Source organism: Pseudopodoces humilis, chromosome 5 (genome assembly GCF_049639895.1).
Source record: "Pseudopodoces humilis isolate 2021_Gansu_Grassland_sample_001 chromosome 5, ASM4963989v1, whole genome shotgun sequence".
Lineage (NCBI taxonomy): Eukaryota > Metazoa > Chordata > Aves > Passeriformes > Paridae > Pseudopodoces > Pseudopodoces humilis.
Genome location: NC_142204.1, coordinates 55,006,203 through 55,022,498, shown reverse-complemented (window position 1 = coordinate 55,022,498; position 16,296 = coordinate 55,006,203).

The window sequence follows — 16,296 nt, the reverse complement described above, 5'->3', positions numbered from 1 at the left end:
TTATTTGAAACTTCTTATAACTAAATCTAATTTAGTTAATCTAATCAATTTCTCTGAGTTATTAAAGAACACAAAACACTTTACACCGTACCTGATTTTTATTGCAAAAATAAGTGTACTATTATCAGACTACTAAATAATACCAGGAATGATTCAAAAGCATGTTTTTCTTATATCGTTGTTTTGTTTCCTACTGACTATAAAATATATGTTTTTAATCATGACTGAGAAAAATTGTGATTTAGGAGTACCTTTCTGGTATATTGTTAAAAGACTATGTAGATACAGGAACTTAATCCATAAATTATGACACTATCTCCAGTGCTGTGAAATAGGATATTTAAATTATGAGCTGTCTGAAAACTACCTTTCAATATTCTTTTTGATATGTACAAGTGTTTTGCAACACATCTTTTTGATTGTTAAGTTACGGTCTTTTATAATAAGAGTATAAGGTTTTAAATCAGTCACCTGAAACAAATATGTCAAAACATCGGGCTACATCATTGCTCACTACACACCAGGACACAGAATAATGGATTTTACATGACACATTGATGTTTTACAGTTTCTCAAATCACTGCAGTATAACACTGCTTACTTTGTAGTTATGTTGGTGATCTGAGTTTTGGGTGGTTCTGCAAATGCTGAGCTGCACAGTCGATAGACTATAAACACATCTCCCCGCCTTTTCCAATGAACCACTGCCCTGCCACTGGGGGTTCTTTGGTCTTCCTCACTAGTGAGGCCACACTGAGATCCCTCTGCTTTACCCCAGTTCACCTCACTGAAAAGATCATTGTCTGGCTCATCCATTTGACTCAACTCCCTTTTATTTCTCTCAGTGGCTTATGCTTCACTGGTGCATCTAATCAGTGTCTCGCCTTGAGGTCTCCACAGAGTTCATCCCTTTCCTATGTGACCATTCTTTTCTTCTGCTCCATCATTCTTATCCCTGGTGCTGCACCAGTGATTGCATATCCAGTTTTCTCTTCATTAATTTTCCTGTCTTCTGTTTGCACTGTCTCCCAAGCAAATCGCTTCACCTGGGATTCCTCTCCTGATGCGGCCTTCAGCTTCTATCTTCTGCAAATTGCTTCTCAGGACAAAATTTTGTCAATATGGCTACAAATTCAACCAAAATTCAACCAATTAAAAATTAAAAATTGTATAGAAGTGTAAATAAGGGTATATCTCACTTTTACAATATGGAAAAAAAAACAAAATCTGAAATATAGCTCAGATATTTTTGCCTTTCTTCCCCGTCTTACTACATTTTTTCCTCTGTAATGACAAGTATTTGCAAAATGTATTTATAAAACCTTATCACAACTTGTGTGTTACATTAACAAAATGTTAAAGGTAAAAACTGTAAACATTAATGCTGATTATTGGACAATATTTGCTATGCACTATATAAAGATGTTTCTGAAGGGTGTTGTCTTTTTATCTTTCTATCTTGAGTGCTTCTATGAATCTTGTTATCATTGCATCCCCCAGTTATAATTCATAAATTATAGAATATTTGTCTTCCTAATTTCAATCCAGCACAAATGTGTACTATTCTTTCCATTTAACAGATAGAGAACTAGAGAAGAGAGAAGCCAAGACACGATAAAAAATATTGACACCCAAAGCAGAGCACAATTAAGAAGTCTAAACTATTAAAAAAAACTTAAATGAACATTTGATAAACTTTATTCACGATAAACAGCATTGTAACTATATGCACATTGCAACTCTAAGTAAAAAAAAAAAAAAAAGGATTATTTCTAGATTTATATCTCAGAATTTAATGCACAATATCTGATCAAACATTAGAGCTACCCAAGAGCCACCATGCAACATGGGACACAAAATATTCAAATTTCATATCCTTGTAGGTGGGAAAAAAATACAGTAACAATGATCAACAAACATACCAAAAAATTCTCATCATACTCCTGTGATGTGTACCACCAAAGAATAACATTGTGTTAAATGGAGAAAAGTAGTTAAAAGGAATATTCTAGCTAAAAGACTAAAATACTAATGGGTTTACACCACCTTAGAAGCTGGAAAAATATGCACTACTCATCAAAAACACTTCTAAAAGCACACTGTTCTTCAACTTTTCTTCCCTAAACTAGTGAATGAACAGCAGAAGACAGGTGATTATAAGAAGAACAGAAAAAGCCTTCCCTCAGAAATGGAATAAAGATTTTCCCAAAAAGAAAGAAGAAGACGAAGGAAAAAAGGAGCAGGGGGGATGGAGAGGAAGAATTTAAAACAATTTAGAAGAAAAAGAGTCTGCTGAAGAAAGGGTTCATTAGTGAATAAGCCTCTGTTAAAGACAGACTAGAAGAAGCCTATACACTGTACATTAATTTTTTTCCTTGTTTTATGGTCATTATAGGAAAGATTAAGGAACTGCCTGTCCTGCAGATTTTCTCTGTAGGTAAAAATCTGAGCTGGATATCATGGTGAACTGGAAAGGGTTCATGGGACAGATACTTTGCTACTTGACACCAAAATAATCTAAAGTGACAAATGAGCAATCAGCCATCAAAAAGGGCTCTTGCTCTAGCAGGTCAGTAGGTCAGATACGATTATCAGAAAAACTGGTAGAAATTATGATTACATATAATTAGTAGACAAAAGAGTAATTAAAATGTATTGAACTAGAATCAGAACAACTTTTGTAAAAAAAAGAACATACTCTACAAAACTATGGCAATTCTCTGAAGAAGCCAAGGATTATTTGGATAATGTTGATTCAAATTTATAAAACTGAATTTTCAGAAATATATAAACAACATTAATGAGGTGGAATTGTTGTAGGGTAGAGGGGTAAACACTCTTCTAAATTACTGGGTGAAAAGACAGGAATCAAAGGGTAGGGAGAACTGTAATTTTTCACAGCAAGGAACCATCAGCACTCTAGGGATTTGGACACAAAAAAGTTGTGGAAAGGTAGTGAGCTGAAAGGTAATTTTATGTGTAATGATACAGAATTAATCAGGATAGTAAAAGTTGCATGTGAGGAGTGATAGACCAGTCTCATGATACTGAGCAATGAAATGACAGATTAAATCAATGTCTATAAATGGAAAGTTGTGCACTGAGAAAAAATAACCTTCACTGTTCATTCACAGTGATGGACTCTCAATTAGCTATTGTTGCTCTTGGAGGCAATGTCAAAGTCTCTGAAAACATCAGGGAAATGTTTGGTTGCTGAGCCTTCAGCAAGAAAAAAGTGACAAAGTAGGAATTATTGGGAAACAATGAGGATTCAAGAGTCTCAATATTTAAAGCAACGACAGACCTATATTTATCACATACAAAGCTGGCAGATCACTTGGAGAGAATCTCTAGGTAGCAGACCACTTCTCACTTCTCAGCTGTAGGTGCAAAGTGAATGTGGACTGAGGAGCAGACATACAGCTTGCCTGGGCTCGTGCCGTCTATTGCTCTGGACAAAATTTTCTGGAGGCTGTTGTCTCTCCAGCCCTCCTTATAACTGCCCAAATATCACCTACCTCTAAGTGCTATTTCTCCAGTAAGAATTTCTTTAGGTTTTTTTTTCATGAGCCCACTTCTCTGATTCTAGTTTTGATTATGGCATTATTATGAGACAAAAAAAAAGTCAAAAAATATATTTTAAATATAGATTAGTTGCATCTTTCACTGGAATCAGATGATTTCACTGATGCTTAATTGTTCTCAAAAAAAACCAACTAAACCAGGACAAGAAGCTCCTTCTTTAAAAAAAAAATATGGTACAAAGGCTCTAACCTTCAACTATATGTTTATTTTTCTGGAAAACAAGAACATTGTTAAAATTATGTTGATGCAAGTGATTTGTCAGGAACTGGTCATATGATGAAGATATACTAGCAATTGAAATGAAATTAAAAAATATCAGATGTGAGATTATAATCATAACAGAAGTGAGATTATAATCATGAATATTTAGATAATTGTGTAACAATGAACAACTGAATTAATTCTGAAAGCAATCATCTGAGTACATATTGAACTGAAAAAGAACCACTCCCCATAAGAAATTATTAAGAGGTTTTAATTATAACATAAATAAAAATGTGGCACAAAGTGTTTGGGTATGCTTTCAGCAGAGAGGGGACAAGCTGAGATAAGAAAGGAATCAGAAGAATTTTGTCTAAGGACAAGAAGTATTATTCTCAGACCCTAATGTTTTAGATGTGATTAGGGCTACATTGTTAAAATAACATAAAGTGTTTCACAAGTCTACATTGTGGTATTGCTGTTACATAAATTATATCCATGGCTCCAGGGAAATCTAAGCATTTGACCTTGAAACTTAACACAGGTATGCTCCATTGATATAATTAATACCTCTAATGAAGTAAATTCATTTTCAGCTAAACACTGCATCCTCATCCATGCTCAGGAAGGTTTATCTGTTATTCAGTAAAGCCCATGTGATCCCCACATGCACAAGTGTGGCTCTGACACAGAAGCGGGTGTTTTCCTGAGACTTACTCCAGCTTCAAGGGTCTGGGGCTCAGTCCAAGCTGTGTGCCTTCTCAAAACAGTATGGAAGTGATTTGTCTTGGATATGTACATTGGTAAAAGAAATAAAAATAAGTACCTTCTATTTTTTTTCTATTTTCTATAATTTTTTTGCCATTGTCTTGAATTTGGGATTTACTGCGAATAGTCCGTATTTGAACTATGTTGCTTGGCCAAGTCAGGCTTATAAAGCACATAATACTACTTCTAATTCAACATTGTGTGAGGTGTTTTCAAAACAAAGAATCATTGTTACTTAACTGTTCCTTTTCCTCAAATGTGTGAAGAAAAAGCTCATTTCCAATAGGAAAGGTAGCCTCACAAGGTAATCTCAGTATTGCTATGAACATGTCTGAAAAAATTTTTTTTTTAAAAAAATCAAGCATCTCTTCACCAAAAGTCTGCATGGATATGTAACTGTTCAGCACCCCTGAACAGATACAGTGAAGACTTGACAGGCACTTAACAGAGACTGCTCAGTTGAGTTTAAATCTGGTGGTCTAGGAGGATGATGGATGTGATAGTGTGGTCCAGTTACTGTGACTCATTCCTGGGAATCTAAGTGCTCAGGTAGCTAATCTCAGCTATGTCCCTTGTGGCAGCTATCACTCCTACACAGGTCACTTAAACTGGTTTAGTTGACAAAAGTATAGAAGCCTTAGTGGCAGGGCACTATAAATATTATATACACGCCACAGAAAATTATGACAAGTGCTCACCACTTGTCTTCTGCTTATCTGCTTATCATCTGCTTATAGAGAAAACTATACTCATGAAATGTTTCCTAAGAGAATCCTCAAGTGCATGTCCACACCAAGCTCTGTCTGAAACCAGAAATTGTGAGAGCAATATAAGAGATTCCAGAGGAAAGGGACAACAATGATCAGGTCACTGACTAAAGGACTCTGACATGGAAAGATGATAACTTGTGCTTACTCTAGGGAAAAAATGGTGGGAGGTCGTCATCCTCAAATATGTAAAAAATCTGTTGTAGAAAATCAAGGGATAAATTCAAAAACAAATACTGCTAAGCCTGACACATTTGGTCAAGAAATTACATTCTTAAGCTGTAGCAATGTTTAGTATATTAAGAACAGTTCACTGGTATAGAAGGCTCTCAGAAAAGGCATGGGATGTCCATCACAGGGGACAGACTAGAAAGAATAGAATAACTATTCAGATAGAGCTTGTTCTGCCTTTGGGTAGAGAGATGAGATGGATGACCTTTTAGGTCCTTTCTGATCTTATTTTCCTTGATCTTATGACCATGGCAATCCACTCAGACTGGTGCATTTGGGTGCAAGATCTTTCTAATGTTACTGTGATGCAATTCAAAGGTGAAATTTTTCCTTCAATGAATTAATGAACCACTTAGTGGTAGCTTGGGGATACCCATACCAGAGTCCAATATGGCCTGAAGATCTGCTGTTTAGCTTCAAATAACTGCCTTAGACACCCAAAAGATACACAGTGGGAAGGCTGGGTACAGCTTTTATTGAGAACACCTTTGTGCTCAGGGGTCAGGTGGGGAGACAGCTCTGTTAACTCCTGTCAAACACTAACTGTGGGGAAGTCACACAAAGTGACACTTCTCTGTCCCAGGCATCTCACATTCTTTCCACAGCCCAGTGCATGTGACCACTTGGTTCCATCTGTGACAGCCAGCAGTGCAGGGGGGTGCAAACAGCTGCCATAGCTCTCCTCAGACCCTCTCTTTTTTTAGCTCCTTCTCTTTGGGCTTGTGCTGTAGGGGCTGCACACCTATGTGCTGAGTGCTGGTGACACATGACACTCTGCTTGCAGACCACAATCTGCTGTTCTCTATTATAGAAGTCAGCTTTCCAACCTTGTCACTTTTCCTTTGATAAGCAACTAGCATTGCTGTGCTATTTCTGATCTACAGGGAATTCCTAGGAAATGCTGCAAATGCTGTGGTGATATTGCCTAGTGTCAGCTGAAGTGTATGAGCAAGTTCAGTTGCCTTGCTGGGGAGAAAAAAATTGGGTCATGTTAAATCCAGAAGGTATGTCAGCCATTCTTAATTTGGTATAACTGCAGAAATCCAGTGATGGATGAAACACATGCTACACGCACTGCTAGTGTACAAGAAAAGCTGTGGATTTGGGAGCTTCCTGAGATCCTGAAACCTGAATCTCTGGGGAGTAGAGAGATCTGCAGAACTCCCACTTCCTCAAATTCCCATCTGTGAGACATAGTGATTGGATTGTAAGTGTCCCGCTGGCTTTTGAACTGCATCCTTGTGAGCACTTCAGCCACAGCTTCTGTGCTCCCAGGGTAGCCTGCAGGGCAGACATCCTTGCCCAAGGACAGTTGGGTGATCTTTAAAGATACCTTCCAACCCAAAATATTGCATGATTATTTAAATCCCCAACCATTATAAGAAAGAGCTCAGTGAAGTTTTCTGCTGCAGCAAAGATCACAGGTTTTCTTGAGATCTGGAAGCAGAGCTAGTGGTGTCCAACCTTGCTCTGCAGTGTTTGGACTACAATGAGAATTTAGGAGAAAGAAACTTGGTTTATTTTATTTTATTATTGTTACCTTGTCTAACTTATCTAAAGAGGAAATGTGGGCAAGAGAGAAATTTAGCATGGGAATTTCAAAGCACTACGTAATGCAGAGCCAGTGCTGCCATAGAGGACTACTCCTGCAAGGAGAGAGTATTTCTGGTGTTCATCTGATTAGACAAGGGACCTTGAATCATGAGACACTGTGAATCCCTTAGGAAAGACAAGAAGACCCATGTATGAGTCTCTTAAACCTTTCAACAGAGCTCTAATAGTGTACTAGTGAAACAACATTCAGATATTACAAGGAATTTCACAAAGCAAATCTTTTGTCTTCTGTCTGTAGTTCATTTAAAACTACTGAGTTGTGATTTATTGAAGCGTTGGCTATTTTTACTGTTTAAAAGACAAAAGTGTCTAAAAGAGACACATGAGCTTCTTCCTTCTTCTGTAATTCAATTAACCTGAGTACAGGGCTTTAAGATCACATATTCTCATCCTTGTTCTGAAGTTACTTTTGTTTTCACAGCTCCCTAATGATACTGGCAAATGCCAGTTCAGGTTTTCATGACAGAGTGTATGTACGCTTTTATGTTCTCTGCTCAACAGTTTTTTTACAGATCCTAATACACTTCCATGTATGCATCAAACAAAAGCCTGCATGAGTCTGTGTAAAAGAGTTTAAAAAATCAAATAAAGAACAGAAAATAGCATGAATTGTGCAAAGTGAAAATAGATTAAGATGTTGTTAAAGTATGATTATCCTCCAAAGTGTACTGACACAAATTTTCAATAATTTTTGATTTCTACTTTCAGTTACTAAATGGGTTTTCTCCAAAATATTCCACTATGCTCCTGGCTGCTGCTTTTCTGTGATGCTCAGCTGGCCTACCTTAACGCTGATGAGACAGATTGACAGTAATCTTTTGCTGGTATCAACCAGATAGCAAGTCTGCAGAGCAGTGAGCTTTCATATATGATTGCAGTGATTTCCAGAGGAACTCTGTATATTTGAGTCTGGCTTTTATTTCTGAGAAATATGTTGGTCACAATGAAATGTCCTCCCTCTTAGAGGAATTTTTATTTTCTTCAAGGTTTTAGTAAGACATTTATATTATGTTCTCTTAAAAAATTAATATCTTTATAGAATAACTTCTATTTAATATTTTTTAGAAAAGGTATAATATTTTTGATCTCTAATAAAGGTAAGCATTATTTCTTTTTCCTTAGGTTTTTTAAGTTCATCTACTTCATAAGTTGATCACATGATGTTCACTCCCTTTTTATTTCCCTGTGTGAGCTTTTTTGTAAGAAACACATTGTTTTGCCTGTAGACAAACAGGCTGGCTAGCCCTGTATCTGTGCAGCTCCAGTGCTGAAAAGTACAGATAATAAACACAGGCATTTTGCTTTGTCTTGTATTTAGACAATATAGAGGTCACCACAGACAACACCTGCACAGATTATCAACAAACTCCAAGTCCATGTGATGAGGTTTTGGGTTTGTCTTTGGTCTAACTTTGATTTAAGAGAAAACAAAAGTGCAGGCTAATTCCCCACCTGGTATAAACCCATGCAGCTCCTCTGAATTTGGTTGACACCAGCTGAGAATGTAATCTTGTGTTTGCTGACTGGAAACTAGATCAAATATCTTATCCAGGCTAAGTAGGGTTAAAATGATTGCATCCATTCTGACCTGAACAGCTGAAGGTGTCTCTTTCAGCCACAGAAGATTTTGACTAAATCAAGGATGAAGCAATGTGTGTTCCATTTCATACCTAAGGTGCTGTGGCCTGGCTGCAATTTGTTCATCACTGGATCAGCAGCTGGTCAAAACCTTGGGATGAGTTCAATATAATTTAGGAAGCTCCGTTTCTCTTGTTTGAAAGCAAGTTGGACAAACCTCATGTAACTTTTTCATTTGATTAATGGTAAGAAATTTAAATCTGTGCTAACTGAAAACCAGTTTCTGTAGCATAAATACAGAGCCCACCTTAGAAAGACCAAATGTTGCCTGATATGAAGGTTGCCTGTTTACACTCATTGGATCTGAATATTGGAAAATACAAAAACTCCCTAAGGAACTGCAGTATTACAGTTTCATATAGAAGTAAAAGGAAAAATAAGAGAATTATTCTGAAATAGGTTTAAAAATTAACCCACCACTCACCACCCCCCCCCCCACCATTTTCTATTTGTTTCCATGATATATTATTTTTTATCAGTCAAGGTTTAATTTAATTGCTATAAGTTACTCTTACTACCTGTAACAGACTTGGAACTGAGCCTGAATATAGCAGTAATCAGAGGAGTCCCTGAATATCCTCTGTGGCATTAATCTCCAATGCTACCTGCTACTGTTATTAAATCTGGTTGGTGATTAGAAAGAGAATTTTTCCCAAACATCATAATTTTCTTACAGGTAGCCAGAAATGAGTTATATATGAGAAGGTTTTTCTGCTGCTTTACAGACACATGTCCTTGCCCTTTTTATCTGGACACAATATTCTTTCACAGTGAATATTTCTTTCATTGGAGCATGTGGTGTAGAGAGAGGTAAGAGGGAAGTTGATAGATAGGTTAAGGATGTGACCATCCTAATTTCACAGAGGGCAGCCAGAGACTCTCATTAGGCTCCAGACTTTGTACTAAAACATGCAGTGGATGTCCACACTGCAAAAGCTATAATATCTTTAATATTTTAAATGGATTATTGTTACTCATAGGTAACCAATCTACAATCTCTTCTGGAGAACCTAGAAATAAAGGTTTTGCCACATATATTGCCAGTATCTGACATATAATGAATGAATCACTTTAAGTATAATTTCTCACTATTATAATACAATTTTCATCAGCAGAAGAGCTGACATTAGATATTGTTTCATTTTCTGTTATTTTCTTAAAGGCTTATTGCACATCCTTAACAAAGCAAAGGCAGCTTTGAAAGAGTTTCAATGAATACCATGGTACCCATGTGATTTTTACACAAAGTCAAAATCAGGTTTGTCGTTTGTCCCTTGGAATATAGGAATAACTTGGGAAGTTGATTGTTTATTGGCTTTGCATTTATTGCTGCTCCTTACTTTTAAGAAAAAAAAATAAAGTTAAGATTGTAAAGAAGAGGCAATACTTTATATTTTTTAATTTATGTTAGATCAGAATAAGAGCTTCTTTGTATTTGGCATTGTAAAAAGTGAGACCAAAATGTAAACTTTTATGCTAGAATTAAAAGAAAATTAACTTCTCTGATACCCCTGGTTGCACAAAATCTATAATATTATTGGTTATTTTATGAGCAAGTACTACATTTATCATAGCAAATTGCAGTTTGCCAACATATTCTTATTCAGTTTTATAAAGTAACATTTTTGCAAACATTTTTATCCACTGGGCAACCCTGCTTGGGATTATTTGTCCATTAGGTAACACATTGACTCCTGCCAGCCCACAGGCTTACCTGGAACCAGTTGTGTTTGTTAACTCTGGGCCTTTGGTTGTTTAAAATCTCCTTAGCTTTGTGTTGTTTGGAAGTTCAGCATGAACTGACCTCCTATTCTAAATCAGCTAAGCAAACAGAAACAAATTTGACACTTCCCTTAAGAAAAAGAATTAACAACAAAGCCAAAAGCCAACTACTAGATATTATACTGTTATGTAATATGCAGCTATTACGTAAATACGAATCTCAACCTTTGATATTTCTGTGAGGTAATACCTTATAGAGCCCACAGTCCTATTCACCACCTTAGAACCATGCTGAGGCACAATGTGTGTGCAGCATAAACAGAGCTATAAGGACTCACACATATTGCCAGCTGCCAAAAGTTACAGAACCAGAATTAAAAATTTTTTACACTTTGATAATATATGATATAACCTTATTGTTTAATAGTCACATGCAAAGAAAAATCAATCCAAATTCTCAGTGCATGTTACACTGTACATTACAGAGCATCAGCGACTATGTTGTATAATATTTTATATAAATACCATAGCTGCAGACCCTCTCAAGATAATTTGCAGTCCATAATAAAAATGAATGTAGTAGAAAGCACTTCATTTTCTCAAAATCTTTGAGAGATTTTTGGACTCTCTCTGTTTCATCCAAATAGCTGTTTACTTTTCTCTCATTCCTTTTATCTGCGAATAGCTTCCCTTTCCTTTCCTGATACCATGCATTGGCCACAACATTCATCTTGCCTCCCTCTGCTACAGTACCCACTGCCTACATTGCTCATTTCTAATTGTTCTTAATATCAATGCCCTCATTTCTTGCCTTTCCACTGCCTGGCAACAGACCCCCACTTTTACCACTGTTGATCTAATTACTTTTTCTAGATTGGCATTTAGTGGAAATATTCATGTCTTTAGCAGGATCGATTACCTGCACACCTCAGAGAGCAGTGCCACTGCTTGAGGGGAGAATAATTAGTAGCTTATATAAATAGACAGCTTCTGAAGTGATTAAAGTGATATGTAAAAGTGAAACACTAAGTGAATGCTCTAAAGGCCTTTGTTTCAAAAGAAGAAAGGAAAAAGGAAAACGAAAAGGAAAAAGAAACCAAACAAATTTAAAAAAAAAACCAAACCAAAATCATAACAAAACAGGCCAAAACCTCAGCAGAAAGCACTGTATTTAGCAAAAGTGATATTGAAACTCAAGAACTAAGCAGATTTACTATTTGATAGTAACTCTATATTGTTGTTTTGGTTTTTTTTCTTGATTCTTATTTATGCTATTGAATGAGTAGAATGTCCTTTTCATGACGATTTGGAGTGGAACAATTCAGAGGAAATCCCCAAGTGAGACAATGATTCATCAGTGGTGAGTCAGTCAGGATTTGTCCCTTCAAGTCAGCACTAGGCCTGTGCCAGGCAGATGGTTTGTGTGGTAAAAAGCCAAGCTGCAGTCCCAAACTCTTCAATCAATTAAAGAAGCCAAAGCCATTTTTTTAAGAACAAAGGATTTCACTGTTTCACTCCAGTCATGTTTTATCATTGTCATGTTTTCATGTTTTTTCACAATCCTCAATTCAATAAAACATAGGTTTTTGTGAAGGACAAAATTACTAAGAGGTTTTTAAATATTGTTTTCATCTAAGCTGGATGCAAGCATCTGAAAAGCACAGTGATACTTGGTGGCTGAGCTAAATGTCAAGGATTCTCATTTGGGCTTGGTTGTCACTGTCAGAGGCTTCCATGGATGAAGCAGCATCAATCTAGTATGTTAGAGAGGATCTGCAAACAGAGACTGTAACAGCAAAATATATCAGTCCCTGTGACAGGAATCACATTGAGGTGGTGAGGCATTTGCATGGGGAAAATAGGTCACTGCAGCATATCTTGATAAAAAATCTCACAGTTTGTGGAACAATGTCTGCACAGTTTCCAGTGAGTTCAGTAGAAATGGAAGACCTTCTTCCCCCATTAATCTGGATAATCCAATTTGGTATTCAAAACGTGGGGCTTTCTCTGTGAAGAAAATTCATACTTCAGAGAAAATATATCTGTTTATTTCTTGCATGCCAATTCATCACAGATAATTAAAATTATCTTTAATTTTACTCCTTCAAAAGTGCAAGAGACAAAATTTCCCAGCATCTTGTTCCCAAAAGATGAATTAAATTTCTTGGATCTGGTTCTCTGTGATAGGAAAGCAGTCATATATATGACATGTAATGAATTCATATTTAGACCACTGAATAACTAAACATCAGTAACATCTGTCCTCTCTTTCATCTCCTTAAGTTTAGGTGGCTTTTTCATCCTCTAATTGCAAAAATATTTTGAATGCATATGTATATAGCTAAGAAGAAATGTAAGCCAAAGCTTGTAGGTGAATTGTTCAGCTAGGCTCTCCCCTTTGTTAAAATGACAGAAGCTGTATGTGAAGTCCTAGCCAGGACTTGCAAACCTTTATCACACTGCTAAACTATGGGGCTTTCACACACTAAGCTATATTTTCTTCAGTTGTTTCCAGCTTGGACCAAGCTGTAATAAGAGAGCAGGAGATATGAGACACCAGTAAATATCAATGCTAATCTCATTCAGTGAGGCAGGTACTTCTAGCCCTAGCCAGTGCTCATCCAAGCAGTCAGCTAGCCTATACCGCTGCTATTTGTGGTGGGAACAGCGAGCTTGCCTGGGGAAGAGATGGTAGGAATAGGCAATCCTGCGTGCAGAGAGTTGGGTAAACACTGAGGCTGGGGAACAGTGAGCCATATTTTCAATTTGCTCTGTAGGAACTGTTTTTGTCTGACAATCTGAGGGAAAACAAACCCTTAGCAATATGAAGACAAGTGTCCCTTAGAGGAACAATAAGTTCCTACCAGTCCTGGCAAATTAGGCCAAGAATCACATTTACAGTAATAATTTTGTTCCATAAAATTGTTTTTAAGAATTATTTTTTTCAGGGACATAAGGGTCCAGATTCTGCATCCAAGTGCCCTGCTAAATGTTGATCAGGAGGTTACTTCCAAAGGATTTTTAAAGGTCAGTCTCCTATTGGCATGTTGCTCCCAGCTCTGCTTTCTGGATGGTTACGCCTGTGCCACTCTGATTTATTTTGAAGGACATGAAGTGGAGGCCAAGGTGAATGTGCCACAGGAGCCCTGAAGTCACTTGAAGCTGCTCATAACCACTTGTCTAGCTCCATAGGAGCCCTAACATGGGTGCAGTTATCCACAGGCTAATTGCAGTCTCCTTGGGGCTGTGAAGTGCTGGCCTAGCCTCTGTCGCACGCACCAATTTAAATATATGCTGAAGTCCTCTCCTACAACACAGAAGGTTTTTATGGCATTGTCATCTTGTCTTGTTTATCCCTCCATGTGCCTGATGCATCTGTTTGTAAATCTGGGTGTTAAATTTTAAGGATAAAAAGTTTATTTCTATTTTGTGGTCAAAAGAAACTGTGAAGAAATCCTATTCCTTCTATGGATTTAGATAATTGAATAACATATACTTTTAAATAATTGGAGTAATTTATGTTATGAAATCCAGGTCAGGCCTGTGTCACTACAGTTCCCTTTTCATGATTTGTTATAATAGTGCTTTATTTCCTTCTGTGCTATAATGAAGCTTATAAAAATGTAAAGGATTTGCTGAATTGGTTGCAAGCACGATAGATGGAAAAAAACCCCAACAAATTCATGCATTGCTGTTTATCTATGTATTTCAATGCTTGATGTTAGTCCATGAGTGCTGAATGTGAAATTATGAAAAAAAATACTTATATGAGAGTTTAAAGTGAAACAAGTAACAGTTTTTAATTTAAATATTGGAAACCAGAGAAAAGTTTATTATGAAAAGGAAACTGCAGTCCCAAATCTGATACATTTCCATGCTCCAAACCCTACTATTTCCCCACATAATTTTTGCTGCTGAGTTTGTTGTATATTTTAGTCATGCTGTTACCTACCGCTGTATATGACCAGAGCTTGAGAAGCTCTATATACCTGTTTATCTTCTTCAGGGTGTGACTGCAATGGAGTTCAAAGGGATATCCTCACTTCTTGTGAGGATACATAAGTTGGTTTTGAATGGTTTAGGTCAAGGTAAGTGAGTAGTATAAATGACCTGGATAAATGACACGGTTACTGTTCTGAGCTGCTGCTGGGAAGATACAGTCAGCATCTTATCTGAATAGTGTAATGCAGAGGTAGAGAAATTTTCCTGTTACAGGACTAAATTGATTTCCCGACAACCTTTATATACCATAAAATACTATGCATCTTAAAATCATGAGGCCACAGACTATATCAAGTGCAGTCACAAGCTTTACCAGTTCCCAGCCTGGAAGTGCCCTCCAGCTTTGATGTTTCCTGCTTAAAAATGCCTTCTTGCTAAAAGCGTTGACTCAATGTATGAATAAATGCTACAGACCAAAATCAACACCTCCTGGAAAGACAAAGGTGAGAAAGAAAAAAAGTAAATACAAAAGTGATATATACAATATTACAGTGATATACTGTATCTGATATATGTATTTATATGATATATGTACATGATACTGTATGTTGTAATGATTTCAACTTGTTAGCAAAGTCAGGCACTAAACTCAGGTACTCTGAATTTTATACCTGCTGCCTGTGTTTGTGCAGGAAAGGAATTTAATGATAGCTGTGAGGAAGTTCTCTAGAGTGTTTTATGAATGGAGTTTGAGATAAGTACCCCAAGGTATAGTTTTAGTTCTTCTGAACTGAAACGGAACATAAGGTATCTAGCTAGTGAACAAACACACTACAAATGGAGGAAGTTTGTAACTAAAGATCAAGAGTTAAAGGTGTATGTTGGCCTCCCAAAGCTCTGTTGAGTTATCTTGACAAGTGTGCTTGTGTGACTCTGCCGGTTCATGTGCACAAGTCTCCGTGAGTACCCTCACAGAGCATTCCAAAATTCACCACGGTGGCTGTGGAATGTGGCTGTTATCCTGGCAGTCTCCACATACTTTCCTGGAGCAGATGTATATCTGCACCTGTTTGTCCTCCCTCTTCATTCCCACCACTACTTCAAAGGACGTTGAGCTTCTCAAGCGCCTCTGCTGTGCCCCTGTGTCCTTGTGCAGCTCCCAGTGGGTGCTGTGGCAGTGGGTGCTGCTGCCCTGCATGTGGCCAGATGGGCTTCAGGTGCAAGGGTGGGGTGTCTCCATACAGAAACATGGCCACTGCCACGTGGGAATGGGTTTCACCATGAGAAGGAGCTAAACTCTCCTGTAAACTCATCACTTATCAGCAGACTTTGTGTTACTACTGTTTTCTCTCGTTTTTTGCTCTCTTTCGCAGGTGAGCTGCCTTCTTTTTGTGTATTTTAACTTGGTTTTCACAAACATGAGTTATTCAGGGTTAGCATACACAAACTATTCTGCACAAATCTCAGGATGCTCCTTGCTTGACAGGTAGCCTGATACTTCAGGAGGGACAGTTCAAGTAAATATGTTAGCAGAGAGAGAGCACCACAAGGAAATGAAAATACAAGCTGTTAGGACCACTTGATATGAAATTAAGTTGATCAAAAGAACTGACTTGACATACTGACTGGGCTCTGGTGAAGTGGTGCAATCTCACACAAAACCCAACATACAGCATCCAGGCAGGAACTTGATCATCTCCTTGTAGGTATAGGGGCTAGACATGGTCTTCGCTTTCCAAATTTAGAAATTTGGGTTTCATAAGAAAAACCTTTTTAAAGAGAGCTAACAGGTTTTTGTTAAAGTATGTAAATGATGATGAAATTCAAT